This window comes from Macrobrachium rosenbergii, chromosome 4 (assembly GCF_040412425.1).
Source record: "Macrobrachium rosenbergii isolate ZJJX-2024 chromosome 4, ASM4041242v1, whole genome shotgun sequence".
In the NCBI taxonomy this organism is placed as follows: Eukaryota; Metazoa; Arthropoda; class Malacostraca; order Decapoda; family Palaemonidae; genus Macrobrachium; species Macrobrachium rosenbergii.
In genome coordinates, this window is record NC_089744.1 from 26,663,542 (window position 1) to 26,678,056 (window position 14,515).

The window sequence follows — 14,515 nt, forward strand, 5'->3', positions numbered from 1 at the left end:
GAAATTTACAGTAGAACATCCTCGCGTCACACAAAACGTAAGAGCAGAACTTCACGTCTCGGCATTCCTAATACATATGAGTCTTTTTAATCACCCGGGAAAGAGCGGCGGAGCAAAATGTCATGTTGTGACCTTTGGGAGGGGTTTTCTCCGAGGTAGATTTGCGTGTGAAGAACGGTCGTCTCCATCGCCAGGACAAACAGCGCTCTCGAGAAAGCTTTTAGTTATCTGAATAAAACGTCACTCCGGAAAGTGGAGAGAGAGAGAGAGAGAGAGAGAGAGAGAGAGAGAGAGAGAGAGGTGCTAAAAAAGATCACTACCTTCGACTATCTGTGGAATTCTTGTATAAATGGCAAAGTGCAGAAGGTTCAGGTAAAAGTGGAAATCTCGATCAGGTTGTCAAATCTGTTTCGCATACAGTGACCGAATAAAAATTGTCATATTTTCTGGTCCTCTCTCTCTCTCTCTCTCTCATTTTTCGAAAATGTTTTAACAAAGTACGTAAAAATAATTTTACATCACAATAAGTTAACTGACCATTCAGAAGAAGTTCTGTGAACACTGTCTTATCACGGCGCTAGCGACGGGGGAGAGAGAGAGAGAGAGAGAGAGAGAGAGAGAGAGAGAGAGAGAGAGAGAGACATAACGAACTCCGTAAAAGGTGATCACGTAATGCACGACGACTGCATTCAAAATCGTCTCCTTTTTTTTGCCACCAAAATTCTTCGCCGCTCTGAGGCACAGAGCGGCGCTAACGAAGCCTTTCATCTCATAGAAATCGCCGATGCCCGAGTAGCCGAGCCTGATTCAATTATGTCTTTTTCCTGTGTGTGTGTGTGTGTGTGTGTGTGTGTGTGTGTGTGTGTGTGTGTGTGTATAGGCGCGCGCGTGTGTGTGACGTAAAAACGGTCTGACGTCGAAGTTCGATCAGAATTTGATACGTAAAAGAGTCAAAAGACTTCTTTTTCTTTAATGGGTTATGATAAAAGGCTATGTAGATAAAATAGCGACGATTTATTGAGAAAATGAGCAAGTCTGTGTGGTTATGATATCTCTGACTATAGTGATGTAATTGTACACACACACACACTTACATACATATGTATACACATATACTGTATATACAGGCTCTATTTGGTAACCTGTAATTAATTTGTATGTTTTTACGTATAATGAATAAAATGCATTAAGAAAAGGAATGATTTATTCTGAGAGACCTAACACTAAATATTCCCTATGACTTTCTCATTTAGGGGAGCACTGTTTTCTTAGATTTTTCGCAAGAAAATTAGATTGAGCCAACGCTAACTTTGATGTTACACTAGCGAAATACTTTAACCGAGGTGTAAGCAGCATTCATAATTAACTATGCAAGTTGTATGACAGCGGCACAGCACTATAATTTTGGGAAAGATTATGCCTTGTCCCCATTAATTACTCAGCCGTTTCTCTTGGCAGGGATAACAACTCTCTCCAGTTTAGGCCAATACGTGTCATCATCACGTACCGAAACTGACAGCGTTGCTTCTGTTGACAAGGGACAGCCGCTTTCGATTCAATCAACTTCGCTAACTGATCTTGAGCAGATTCGCTTATCCAAACGGAAATTGGCCCGTCCGTAGAGTGATTAATCTCATGAACGGTGTCTTTATCTCTGAAATTACCTTTGAATGGTTGGTCATATCCACCGGTGCAAACGGTTTGGTTATAGAAGTTTCAAGAACATACTGAAATTACTCGTGATTCATCTTTTTCTGTTGTAATTTAGGGGATCAAATTTCTCAGCTGTCTCTTTTAACCGGATGATTGGCAGTTTTTATTCCTGCTAAAGTTAAACCGAGCTTATTCGGTAGGTATTTGTAAAATAATGGTGTATCAGTAAAAATCCATCTGAAACATATTATCTACTCGCAAAGGATGTATTGCAGAAGTTACGCATGGAGGAAACACTCACGTCTCCCAGTGGAGAAGTATGAAATCTGTGCCACACGCACCACTTCGACATGAGCTTGGTTCTCCTTTAGCGGAACAATAATTATTTTGATCCTGCTCAGGCAGCGGCCTTTGGAGGCATCGCCCGAAAGGGCCGCGGTGAATTATGTATCAAAACTTCGATAGCTTTTCTATTTGCAGATCAACATGGCCGAACCAATGTCGAGAACTATGTCCGAGTGTAGGCGGGAATGACCTTTTATTGACCATCTCTGACGCATTACTCTAATGTGAGAGAATACTAACAGTATTTCTTTTGTCTATTTTTAGCTTCTAGATTAATTTCTTATTGAATCACCTCTTCGACAATGACCCGTTATCCGATTGGAATGGACAGTTTGCATGTATTACAATCTAATTGACTCAAAATTCTTTTTATAATACTCTTTGTAATGCTGCTGATGTTTTTTAGTGTTTTTGTTTTTACTAACATAACATAATCAACTTGCAAATTGTTTAAAGTGCCACTATCAGTCTGAATAGCTTAAACCCTGGAGAAATCACGTCTGCATGTTGCATGTTGACTTTTGAAGAGTATTGGTCGGATCTCAACATTAGTTTTTGATTTATTATTTTTTGGTCACCAAAGACAACATTCATATTGTTGTCAAAGAGCTGCAGCATATATTCAGTAGAGAGCAAGCAAGAGATACAAAAGAATTTGTCAGAGCCATTGCAAATAAAGAATGCAAATAATATTTCATTTTAACCCGAGTTTGATATTTCGTAATTAAAACTAGTGTCAATAGACGAGAACGTAAGATATACGAGTTAAATTGTAAAAAGGAAATTATTTCAGAGTAAAGGTAATGACTGAATGTATATCAGTGCAAGCAGGTTGACCTTTAAGGAAGAACAAATAAATAAATAACAATCCTAGCATACTTTGAACGATATAGGAAGAAAAGCGAAAAAAAAGGAAAAATGTTGGAAAGTGATGGCGAAGGATCTGACATTAAATGCTGCTCAAATTCGATAAAGCAAATAGAAGAGGCGTATTGAAGTAACGAAGTAATTGATTTTTATTATAACTATTGCAGCTCTGAAATAGAATCTTTCCTTTCTTGTCTGGAATATTCCCCTAATAATTGATTAGACTTCTCCTGTAAAGCATATATATATATATATATATATATATATATATATATATATATATATATATATATATATATATATATATATATGAATATATACATGAAAAGCATCTCTTTTCATTGGTTAATTAATTTAGCCCTTACTTTCTTTCATTAGGTTAATCAACGTTAACGCTAATAGCTAGAGAGAGAGAGAGAGAGAGAGAGAGAGAGAGAGAGAGAGAGAGATTGCTATCACAGACACAAAAAATGCAATTAAAGTCTTTACAGCCAGGACTTTCTCAGATTTTTTTTATTTCATCACACGAAGTAATTGAATTCACCAAGTAATTGTGATCGAATGATCAGTGTCCTGATTTAGTTCTAGCAAGGCTGATTTAGGAAAGAGATTGTCTTAAAATAATCTCTCTCTCTCTCTCTCTCTCTCTCTCTCTCTCTCTCTCTCTCTCTCTCTCTCTCTCTCTCTCTCTCTCTCTCTCTCAAAGCTATCAGGAATTCGCAAAGGGAATTAGACGTACCGGAAATATCTGTGGAAATGCGTCTGACTTTGCAAGATTCATTCGACAGTCATTACCTTGTCTGAGTTGAAATTAATGAATGATTAATCATGAATGATTAAATATACGAATAGATAAAATGATTTGCAGACGAATAACTCAAAAATACACATCCAAGATATTCCTCCTCCATTTTTCTGTGATAGGCTTCTCAGACTCGGTTAATGCATGCTTGAGAGAGGTCCTTTTCACAGCTTTTGATTTTTGTAAAAAAATGATAAGATTGCGAGAACGATTACTGGAAATGACATGTGAATGACAAGAAGAGCCATACATACGTACATATGTATGATGGTGTGTATGTTTGTATGTGTTTACCTGATTCAATGACATTTTTGTCGTTACGTTAGTACTCCATAGGCTGTGCCTCTTCAAAGGTTGTCAGACATGCTGATCAAACCTAGAGGTTTAGAGCGACGGTTTTAGAATAACAAAACCCCGCCGGGGGTAGTGTCGTAAGTGTACCTTATGCGGTGCGCTGTAGGCATTACTTAAGGTTCTTTGCAGCGTCCCTTCGGCCCCTAACTGCAACCCCTTACATTCCTTTCACTGTACCTCCGTTTACATTCTCTTTCTTCCATCTTACTTTCCACCCTCTCCTAACAATTGATTCATTATGCAACTGCGAGGTTTTCTTCCTGTTATAAATTTCAAGCCTTTTACTGTAAATTCCAGTTTTAGTGCTGAACGACCTCATAGGTCCCAGCGCTTAGCCTTAGGCGTAATTTCTATGTTCCAGAATAACAAAACATTTGATTTTTGTCTCACTAATTGGTTTCCTCTTCAGCTACAGAGGCAACGGGAAGTAAAGCTTGAATGCATGTATATGTGTGTGTATAAAAATGATAGTAGATGTGGAGGTGGTGGCTTCAGTGCGTGAAGTGCTGTTGAGTTGGAGTCTATGGTAGTGTTGGCACATCCACGGGACAAGTTCCATTTGCTTGTTAGGGTTGACCTCTTCACGGAAGTGTTGTTCAGACCAGCAACAGTTAGGAACTTTTGTCTTGATTCTATATTCTTGCTAATCGTTGGCCTTTATATATATATATATATATATATATATATATATATATATATATATATATATATATATATATATATATATATATATATATATATATATGTGTGTGTGTGTGTGTGTGTGTGTGTGTTTGTATAGAGAGAGAGATATGTATCAATATATAATCAATATATATATATATATATATATATATATATATATATATATATATATATATATATATATATATTATTGATATGAGGGTTCTGCACCCTGTAAAGGAGTATGCTATGCCATTTTACATTAAAAATTAACCTCGATTGTAAGTAATTTGTTTGGAAAGGCTTATTCTCTCTCTCTCTCTCTCTCTCTCTCTCTCTCTCTCTCTCTCTCTCTCTCTCTGCTTTAGCAGTTACATATAAGGTAGGTAAGGCTTACGAAAAACATTCCAGAACATACTGATAGAAACAACAGAAGTAAGTTCATCCACATTTTCGTACCACGAAAAACAGTTCAACACCTTTTCAGTGCTGATGTGCCCTTGGAAGAGACCTGGCAAAGAGACAACTATTTTTGAGCAAAGAAGACTTGCTTCGGAATGGAGAGGAAAAGGACACCGGTTTCAGATTGCATCATTGCACTCTCTTTAGATCGTCCTGGATTCATCACCTTAATTAAATCCTTACTAAGTCTTTGGATGACTTCGTCACTCATGCAAAGTGCTTGTATGCTCAGAGTTATTTCCGCTTTTTTTTTTTGCCTTAGTAAAGCAGGGGTCCGCTGTCATTTAATTAACGCCGAGCTGAAACACACGTCGTCAGAATTTGCACTCGTGCGAAACGACTCATCTGAAACAAGTTGCAAATTATATGTCATAATTTTATACATCGTGGAAAAATCGTGAAATATGTGGAATAATTAAATCTGTTGTGACAGTCAGTCTTTTGATATTTTGCTTCAGTGATTCTTTGTATAGTTCTGAGATTAAACCTCGTTCGTTACTTTTGGATTTTTTGGATGCAAAAACCAATTTAGCTGAGAATAACGTCTCCAATTCTGTAGTCATTTGTAATGAAATGAGTCCCTGAAAGGTCACAGAAACGTGCTATTAGTTATACTTTGTATTCTCTTGCAATGATTGTCAGTTTATTTCTTACTGCTTGATCTCTTCCTTTAATACCCATCTATTTTTTGTTTTCAGTCTATAGCTTTTTATCGTTTGAGCTAAGACATTGCTGTCACAATTTCACTTTCAAAAATGGTAAGTGATATTATTTTTACTCGTATACGTATAATAATCTTGATCCCCTTACATGCCAAACGTTTACATAATTCTATAGATAATTCCTTTCAGAAGGTGAATTTTTTGGAAAATACCTGCTACTAAAGACACTTCCTTATAATAGGTGAATTTCAGGAATAACTTTCAAGCTGGATGCCTCAGAAAGCGGGGGAGTGGGTAAAATCTTCCTGTTTTCAAGTTTGTTAATGCTCTCACTATTTTTTTTTCAAAATCGGCAGAGAAAACCAGATATTAAGGTCAGATAAGACTTATCCTTGGTTGAATGAATTTTATAATGATCTTGGTCTTGAGTTTCAATTTCTTTTCTTAATCTATTTCTCTGCATAAGTACAGTTATTCACATATGCACCATATACTTCCATTCACATATGCACCATATAAAGCCATATTCATACGCAGCATATTAAAACCTTTTCCATACGCAGCGTATAAAACCATTCAAATAGGCAGCATGCTTGAAAAACCATTCCTAGGGGTGACTAGCTTCAATTTCAGAACTCTCTACTTCTGAAGAGGGCAGAGTCTTTGCATCTGTACTTAGAATTCACCTCTAAACATGACTGAAATCTTACACAGTTTCCTGTCATGTCTTGTTCCCTTTCATCCCTCTTAAAGGAAACTAAGGTATTTTGAGTTAATCATTAATTTATACGTTATTACGGACTTCCATGAGATCAGAATCAATTACTCTTTGGTAGGATTCTTACTCTATTTCTGATTAAATTCGTTTAAGGGTGTTTTTGCTCAGGTTATTCTACCTCTTACTTTTTATTGTGATATTTCCTCCCTTTCCCTTACTTCTAGCTTTGTTACTATGGGCCTGGCATCTTCGCCATTGCTTCCCACTTTTTGTTTTATCTTGTTTGTTATTCTTGACAATTAATCCTCGAAGATGTTCTTGTTTTTTATGTTAGTCTGCCTCTGAAGACTGCTGTCTGTCTCACCTTATCAGTACTGAGTTAGGTAGAATGATTTCTGAAAGCTAAAAAAAAAATATCAAGGAAAAGAAAAGGAAAAGGGTATTTTTAACTTGAAAAATAATGTCAGCCTCCCCATATGTCAGTCCCATGGGCCTGGGAGGAGTCGAAAAGTTAAAAACCTGATTGAATCCGCTTCTCAAAACTTGAGGTTTGTGTTTGAGAGGGATAATAATTTATGATTAGGATAGTTTATTCCTATGTATTATCCACTGTGCCCTTGGTTAACTTCCTAACAAAGAAGCTGAAAACTTAGCACTAATGATAATCACAAGAAAGAGAAGTTATAAAGACGACGAACTGTACTACTCAGTAAAACAGGGAAACTCATAATTCTAAATTCGGGAGAGAACAGAGAAATTGCGATTTCTTCTTCTATTCAGTGAAGGAGAAAGCTGGTCTTCTTTAGTAGGACGGCCATAATCCTCCGGCAAACTCGCTGTTCTAAGACTTTTCCCACAATCATACAAAATCTGACAACAATGGTAACGCGCGAATGCAACACAACCTCATTATTAATCCACGATCGAAATGATGCATGACACAAATCCTCTTTAGTCCCACTTTCCGTTCAGGTTACTCTGACCCTGGGATCGATTCGTCGTACGTTACGTCGGGGTCGTCTGTCTTTTTCCTCTGCTTCGGGGACGTAAAGATGCTTATGTGTCTTGCAGCTTAAAAGAGCTTTGTCCGGAAAAAGCTTGTTTTTACAGCGTAACGACTCTTAGGGAGAGCAGTTCTTTTGCGGGTGTCTCATTTTTGTTCTGTCACTCCTCTCTACTTGAAGACAGCTTCTTTGCTTTTATATTTCAGCTCATTGATTTATACTGTAGTTCATTACCCACTATGTATTTCGTATGAAGTTCACAAAGTAAAAGAATGCTTTTCTCTCAACCAGGTTTCTCCAGTGGGTCGAGTTTTCAACGACTCAAGGGAACGGAAGATCCTGCATGTCAAGGTAAGTGCGTGAAGTACGCAGGTAATTATTTAATGACGTAGATTAATTACTGCCACATGAAAAAACGATTTACTCCGGTTCACTCTTATAGTAGCCTTATTATTTATTATTCTGTATTCAACAGCATTACGTAAATGTACCCAGTTATATTTGTAAATGTACTGAAGGCTTCGAGAGACCCTTTCTTTGTTAATAGGGTATTGTTTTAGGCTGAAGCCGTGAAGGAACGTTCCCATTCTCCGTCATTATTTAGAAAATTACATCCGAGACCTCCGTTTGAAATCTGAACTGTCTTCCTCGCAAGTCATCCGAAAGTTTTACCTTTTAAAGGGAATTGACTATGGCAGCAGGCAAACATTTTATGTTTAGTATAGAGAGAAAAATTATATTGTGCGAGTAAATATTTAAAGGCAGTTTGATTAGGCTCAACAAATTGAACTGCGGCAACCATTCTATGTATTTACACACACACACACACACACACACACACACACACACATATATATATATATATATATATATATATATATATATATATATATATTCCTTTACATTTTATGCCACGTTGTTATCCCCATGATAAAGTATATATATATATATATATATATATATATATATATATATATATATATATATATATATATATATATATATATATATATATATATATATATCTTCCTCTGTTCATGTACATTTTTTTACATGAACCATTTACAAAGTACTGATGACATTGTTAATTGTTTATTCGTATAAAATATGTACATATATTGAGAGAGAGAGAGAGAGAGAGAATTCAAATTCCATATAAACAGTATACACAGTAATACTTTTCCCGAGGAACTCGACGAATTGTATAAGTTCACTAACTGACTTATGACGAGATCATCCTATTAGATACGCGTCGGAATAGATACCAAATACTTTTAATGCTCAGTAAAAGAGAAAACAAAATGCTGTTAAATAAAAAATAAAACAAAATGCTGTTAATGTTAGCTTATATATTTTTTGCTGTCCGTTAATTACATATTTGACTTGAAGAGGTGTTAACTGCTATGAGTGAAGGGAAGTTGGTATAACATATTATAGAACTGACTTTTTATATTATTATTATTATTATTATTATTATTATTATTATTATTATTATTATTATTATTATTATGAGCGGGAGCGCTCTCTTATGATTTAATATGGTATGAAGAAATGCTCTTGAAGATGGTGAAGTAAATGAAAGTATCGGTAGAATAAACAAAGATCTTTTTTTGAAGAGAGTGAAATATAGGTTTAATATTCTCTGTCCTCTCACAGGCTAGCAAAAATGAGGGCTATACTACAAAGTGAGGCAGAGACTAAGGTAAATCTTTTCACAGTAAGAAATTTAGATTTCATTTCTTATTCCCTCCAGATACTTAAAGTTCATTATACTTACAGTAACTTTTTACTGGAAAATCATGAAAGAAACCTGTTGACATTGAGTAACCATTCAGAAACGCCATTTTTAATGGGATTCTTATTACTCGTTTGTCCCACTTTTTGTACATCTGAGAGAGAGAGAGAGAGAGAGAGAGAGAGAGAGAGAGAGAGAGAGAGAGAGAGAGAGAGAGAGAGAGAGAGAGAAGTATCTTTTTTGGTCACCAAGAACTCTTTGAACGTTAGGAAAATAAATGATCACAAGTTTTCACTAAAGTCGGTGTTCAGACAATGTATATAGAGTTAGTTCACTAGGATTTATTGTTGAACGTGTTTAGGAAACAATTTTCTGGCCTGTTCAGTTTTGTTACAAGAGTTCTATCACGGTAGATATGCATCCTATATACATATATATATATATATGTATATATATATAATATATATAAATGTATATGCATATATGTGCATATAATATGTATATTATATATATATATATATATATATATATATATATATATATATATATATATATATATATATATTTTAGTGCCTCTCGTGTATGGCAGGTGTATGTTTTGCATTCCCCTTTCGGTAAATATAATACAATAGTGCTTCGGCATTCACCTGTCAAGCAGCCTCCTTGATACCTTGAATATATGAAGATACCTGTCAGGCAATTTTATCTCTGATAAGAATACTCGTTTAGCTTATTTGTTTCCCGAAACTGCATGCCTGACATTTCTCTTGTGCTGTAGTTGTATTGCATGGGGTGTTTTAATGATGGAAAAATTATGGCCTTCATGACCAAGTTCGTTATTTAGAGTGTTTCAAACCAGCAATAGATGCAACGTAACCTGATAAAATATGCAAAACTATTAAGATACATACAAGGTTTTTATGCAAAAAAAGTTCTCACTCTTGTAAGTTGCTTGTTTATTTATTTGTTTCACTCTGTTTTCCATCCTTAGCATAGGCACACAGACACATCTATATTATATATGTATAAATAGTGTGTATTATCAGTGCATATACAATGTATATAAGTATATATATATATACAGATAGATGATTAGATAGATAATGAATAACTTTTTAGTTCATACTATATTATCTTTCACCAAGTAAAAGCCCATTTGTAATCAATAGGCTTCATGGAAGTGTTTTCAGCCATTCATACTGTAGGTGATAAGCAAAAACACATAATTTTCCGCAATGAATCAATAATAAAAGATGAAAAATATTTGCAAGTGAAGAATAATGCTACATTTTGAATTTTCTTCAAATAACGTCAGAGACCTTTGGCAAGCTACTGCAACCCTATTTCAGTAAAACTGCAATGAACAAGATAATAAAAAAATGAAAATCTAGTTGCTTTGATAACTTCAGAGGTAGAACACGTTGGAAACACCATAAAGAACAAAGATACTCGGTAAACATCCATCTACTATCAGCAAATAACCTGATGTTATTCGTTATTAAATTCAAAGCAAACAGGCGAAGACACCCACACCGTTTTGTGCAAATGACGTTCAAGGACCGGCTCATTTGGGCTGAGAGAGAGAGAGAGAGAGAGAGAGAGAGAGAGAGAGAGAGAGAGAGAGAGAGAGAGAGAGAGAGAACTAAATAGAAAGTGAACGACATTTACATAAATATGCATACACTGAGGGCGAATATGATGGTATGCTGATTGTCATTATCATGTTGGGAGAGCTGCGTTGAACGGAGAGGAATGCCACAAAGCAGAGAGAGAGAGAGAGAGAGAGGGGGAGAGAGAGAGAGAGAGAGATGGAGTGAGTAACTAATATATAATGTATATATATATATATATATATATATATATATATATATATATATATATATATATAGAGAGAGAGAGAGAGAGAGAGAGAGAGAGAGAGAGAGAGAGAGAGACAGACAGACAGACAGACAGAGAGAGAGAGTAATTAATATATATATGTATATATATATATATATATATATATATATATATATATATATATATATATATATATATATATACAGAGAGAGAGAGAGAGAGAGAGAGAGAGAGAGAGAGAGAGAGAGAGAGAGAGAGAGAGAGAGCCTCCTATTTGGTAGCAGATAATACCGTCTCATTTATAGAAAAAAACGCCCCAGTGCAAAAGAAGTAACAGAGGATCAGGAGGTAATGGGAGCCTTATATTTACTGTAGAGGGAAGCATAAAAAAGTAATGTGCAGTAGCTGTTATCTCCTGTTTACCTGAGGCACAAGATGAAATGGCTGGAAATCCATAATAACGAACTCTTGCATTTGTATTAAAAAAGTGTGTATATTATATATATATATATATATATATATATATATATATATATATATATATATATATATATATATATATCAACGTTTGGATGTTTCCCTCAACAGAAGGCGGCTAAAAAAATATTAAAAACGATCGCTGCTGAATTGTGGATGAAAGCTCTGTTGACCATTCATTGCACTCACACACACATATGATATATATATATATATATATATATATATATATATATATATATATATATATATATATATATATATATATATATATATATATTTGTGTGTGTGTGTGTGTGTTTGTACTGTATATATATATATATATATATATATATATATATATATGTGAAATATATGATATATATATATATATATATATATATATATATATATATATATATATATATATATATATATATATATATGTATTAATGTGATTATATATGTGAAAATACATTTACATATTTACACCAAGAAACAGGTTTTAAAGACATGAAGAAAAACGATGATGAATAAGTGTCCCTTATTTGTCCACCCAAATATTTCACTCTCGCACGCATATTCGTTATCCTTTCATTCACTTTACGAACACTAAAATTATAACAGCATATTGTTAGGTGCTTTAGGAAAGGAGACGAATGACCTCCGTATAAGAGGGAAAGAGGAGGAGCTGCAAAATTGCCTGAATAAACGCTCAAGTGCCCGAGAGAAAATAGAGAGAGAGAGAGAGAGAGAGAGAGAGAGAGAGAGAGAGAGAGAGAGAGAGAGAGGGGAAAGACATAACGACATTATGAAGAATAAGGGTGGCAAAGTACCATGCTCTCTCTCTCTCTCTCTCTCTCTCTCTCTCTCTCTCTCTCTCTCTCTCTCTCTGTGTGTGTGTGTGTGTGCGTGTGGGCGACGGAAAACTTTTCAAGTTTAACTTGTCATTAAATCTAGAGGGGTATAAGTGCATAATTTCTTCACCAAATGCCAGGACACTTGTATTTAATAAAAGTAGTTCAGGAGTTGGGCAACGGCCTCTGTATTATGAAATCTTAAATTGCCAATTGCTCTAATTTCTTCTGTGTTGCAGGATCTTTGTCGTATACTCTCTTTTTTCTAAAAATGATCGAAAAGGAATGCCGTGATACTGACAAAATAAGGTTTATGTTCATCGGGTAGAACAGGAAAATAGAAACAGTGTTGAACGGTAGTAGAATACACTTTCAGATGCATAGGTATAGATATGGCTATATGCACATATCAGAATATTTGAACGATCCAATAGATGTAGGAGCCGAAGTATATTCACTATTCCCTTTCGCCTGAATTGGAGGGGATTAAGCTCTAAGTCATACGTACAATTTTCTGACAAGAGGAGAGTGTCTGTCAGAGAAGCATGTATAAGAGTCAGCTTTTGGACGAAATCCACTAAGGGACTAAACTTAAGTCAGAATTTTCATTACCTTACAGTATTCAACATTTCAAAATATCAGATTTGTGACTGACTGATCGATCACAGGAGTTACTTTCCGTATGGCCGTGCAGACAGTGACGACTACTGTGAGGACTCAGAAGTGAAAATCTGAGAATGGAAGCGGCTTTATAATTCACATTTTTTTTTCATTGTCACTGTTACAAAAGATTACAGGTACTTCGTGGTGCCTTTGTTTCGTGTTACGTTATGGACTGATATGCTTAAAATTAAAGGTGGAAATTTTTAACGTCCGTTAAAGTAAAATTTGAGGAAAACTAAAAAATGAAAAAGAAACCGACATATCGAGTGACCCCGTTGGCTCCAGAAAATCTCCCACTCTAATTGACAGAAATGTCGATAAGCAGCTCGATCTGAATGCATTTCATCCGGCCACTCTGAATTCGAATTATAGAAGAAAAAAAAACCTGAGATGAAACATGCGGATAAATGGATTTTGGCCCGCACTATGCAAAATAAGTAATCCAAAATCTCTCGTCATTTTCTGTGATGAAAAGTACTAGCTAGCTGTGTTGCCAACTGAACTGGCCCAATCGCGCAAGTCTGGCCCGAGTATTTTCCTTCTGCACAAATCTTAGCAGCGAAGCAGCATCCAGCGTTAACTGTGAATTAATGGCTTATATCTCTCTCTTTAACGGCTAATTTCACAGCCGTGAACACACTCATTACGCCTCTGATTGTAGCTGGGAGATTTGAACGGGAAAACGGAACTGCGTTAAACTGGCTGTTCTAGAACGGCTAATGAACCGTCGAGACACAGTATTAAAAACACTGAGAATGTTTAACAAAGGATGTTATCGATTGTTCCCAGAAGCTGGTTGTGGCATGATCCGCCAATTAATGCCATTAATACATATTGCGTATAACTGACGTAACGTGTACCTTATAAAGAAAAGTTGAGCAATAAACGTTAGCGAAACTTACCATGAGAAAACTGATGGTCAAAAATAGTTTACGTCTCCGGTGAACGCTAAATAAAGCAGGCAGTCCAGTCGCTGGGGGTCTTTTGATGCGTGTTATTCGCTCCACTTCGATTTAAAACTTCACAACAAACAAATTAAGGCCCCGGCGATATCGGGTTACCAGCGGAAACAGCAGAAAAATAAACGGCCCCGATTGCAAGCACGATATCAGTCAAAACAAACGTCCTCATTGGTCGGGGGAAAGTGATTCGTTCCCTCCCAAGTCCCGTTGGGATTGAAGACTCGTGCGGAAACTAAGTGGATAAACCTGACTTTAAACTGTTGTCAAAGGTAAGAATAACGCGTAGCTGGACGGACAAGCCAACAACACGTCATAACACGTACCTATATGGAGCCTGTGGCGTGGAAACTTACCGGCGACTTTCGAACTGTTCTGAAATATATATGTACGTCTACGGTATCTACCGAGTTCACTCTTCTCATTCGCTTAGAATGATGCTCAAGTTACAGAACGGGTTAGCTGCTTCACTGGGA

At 35.8% G+C, this 14,515-nt stretch overlaps 2 protein-coding genes across 2 annotated transcripts in view; one reads left to right on the forward strand and one right to left on the reverse strand.

The window, feature by feature from the left end:
* Positions 1–14,515, forward strand: part of LOC136831420 (uncharacterized) — a 550,888-nt gene that overhangs the window by 157,776 nt on the left and 378,597 nt on the right. The window contains exon 4 of the transcript XR_010850870.1: positions 7,822–7,881. The gene's annotated coding sequence lies outside the window, so the exon portion shown is untranslated. The remainder of the gene's footprint in view (positions 1–7,821; positions 7,882–14,515) is intronic.
* The window catches only part of LOC136831430 (orcokinin peptides type B-like), a 71,777-nt gene that overhangs the window by 20,738 nt on the left and 36,524 nt on the right, over positions 1–14,515 (reverse strand). The window lies entirely within an intron of this gene.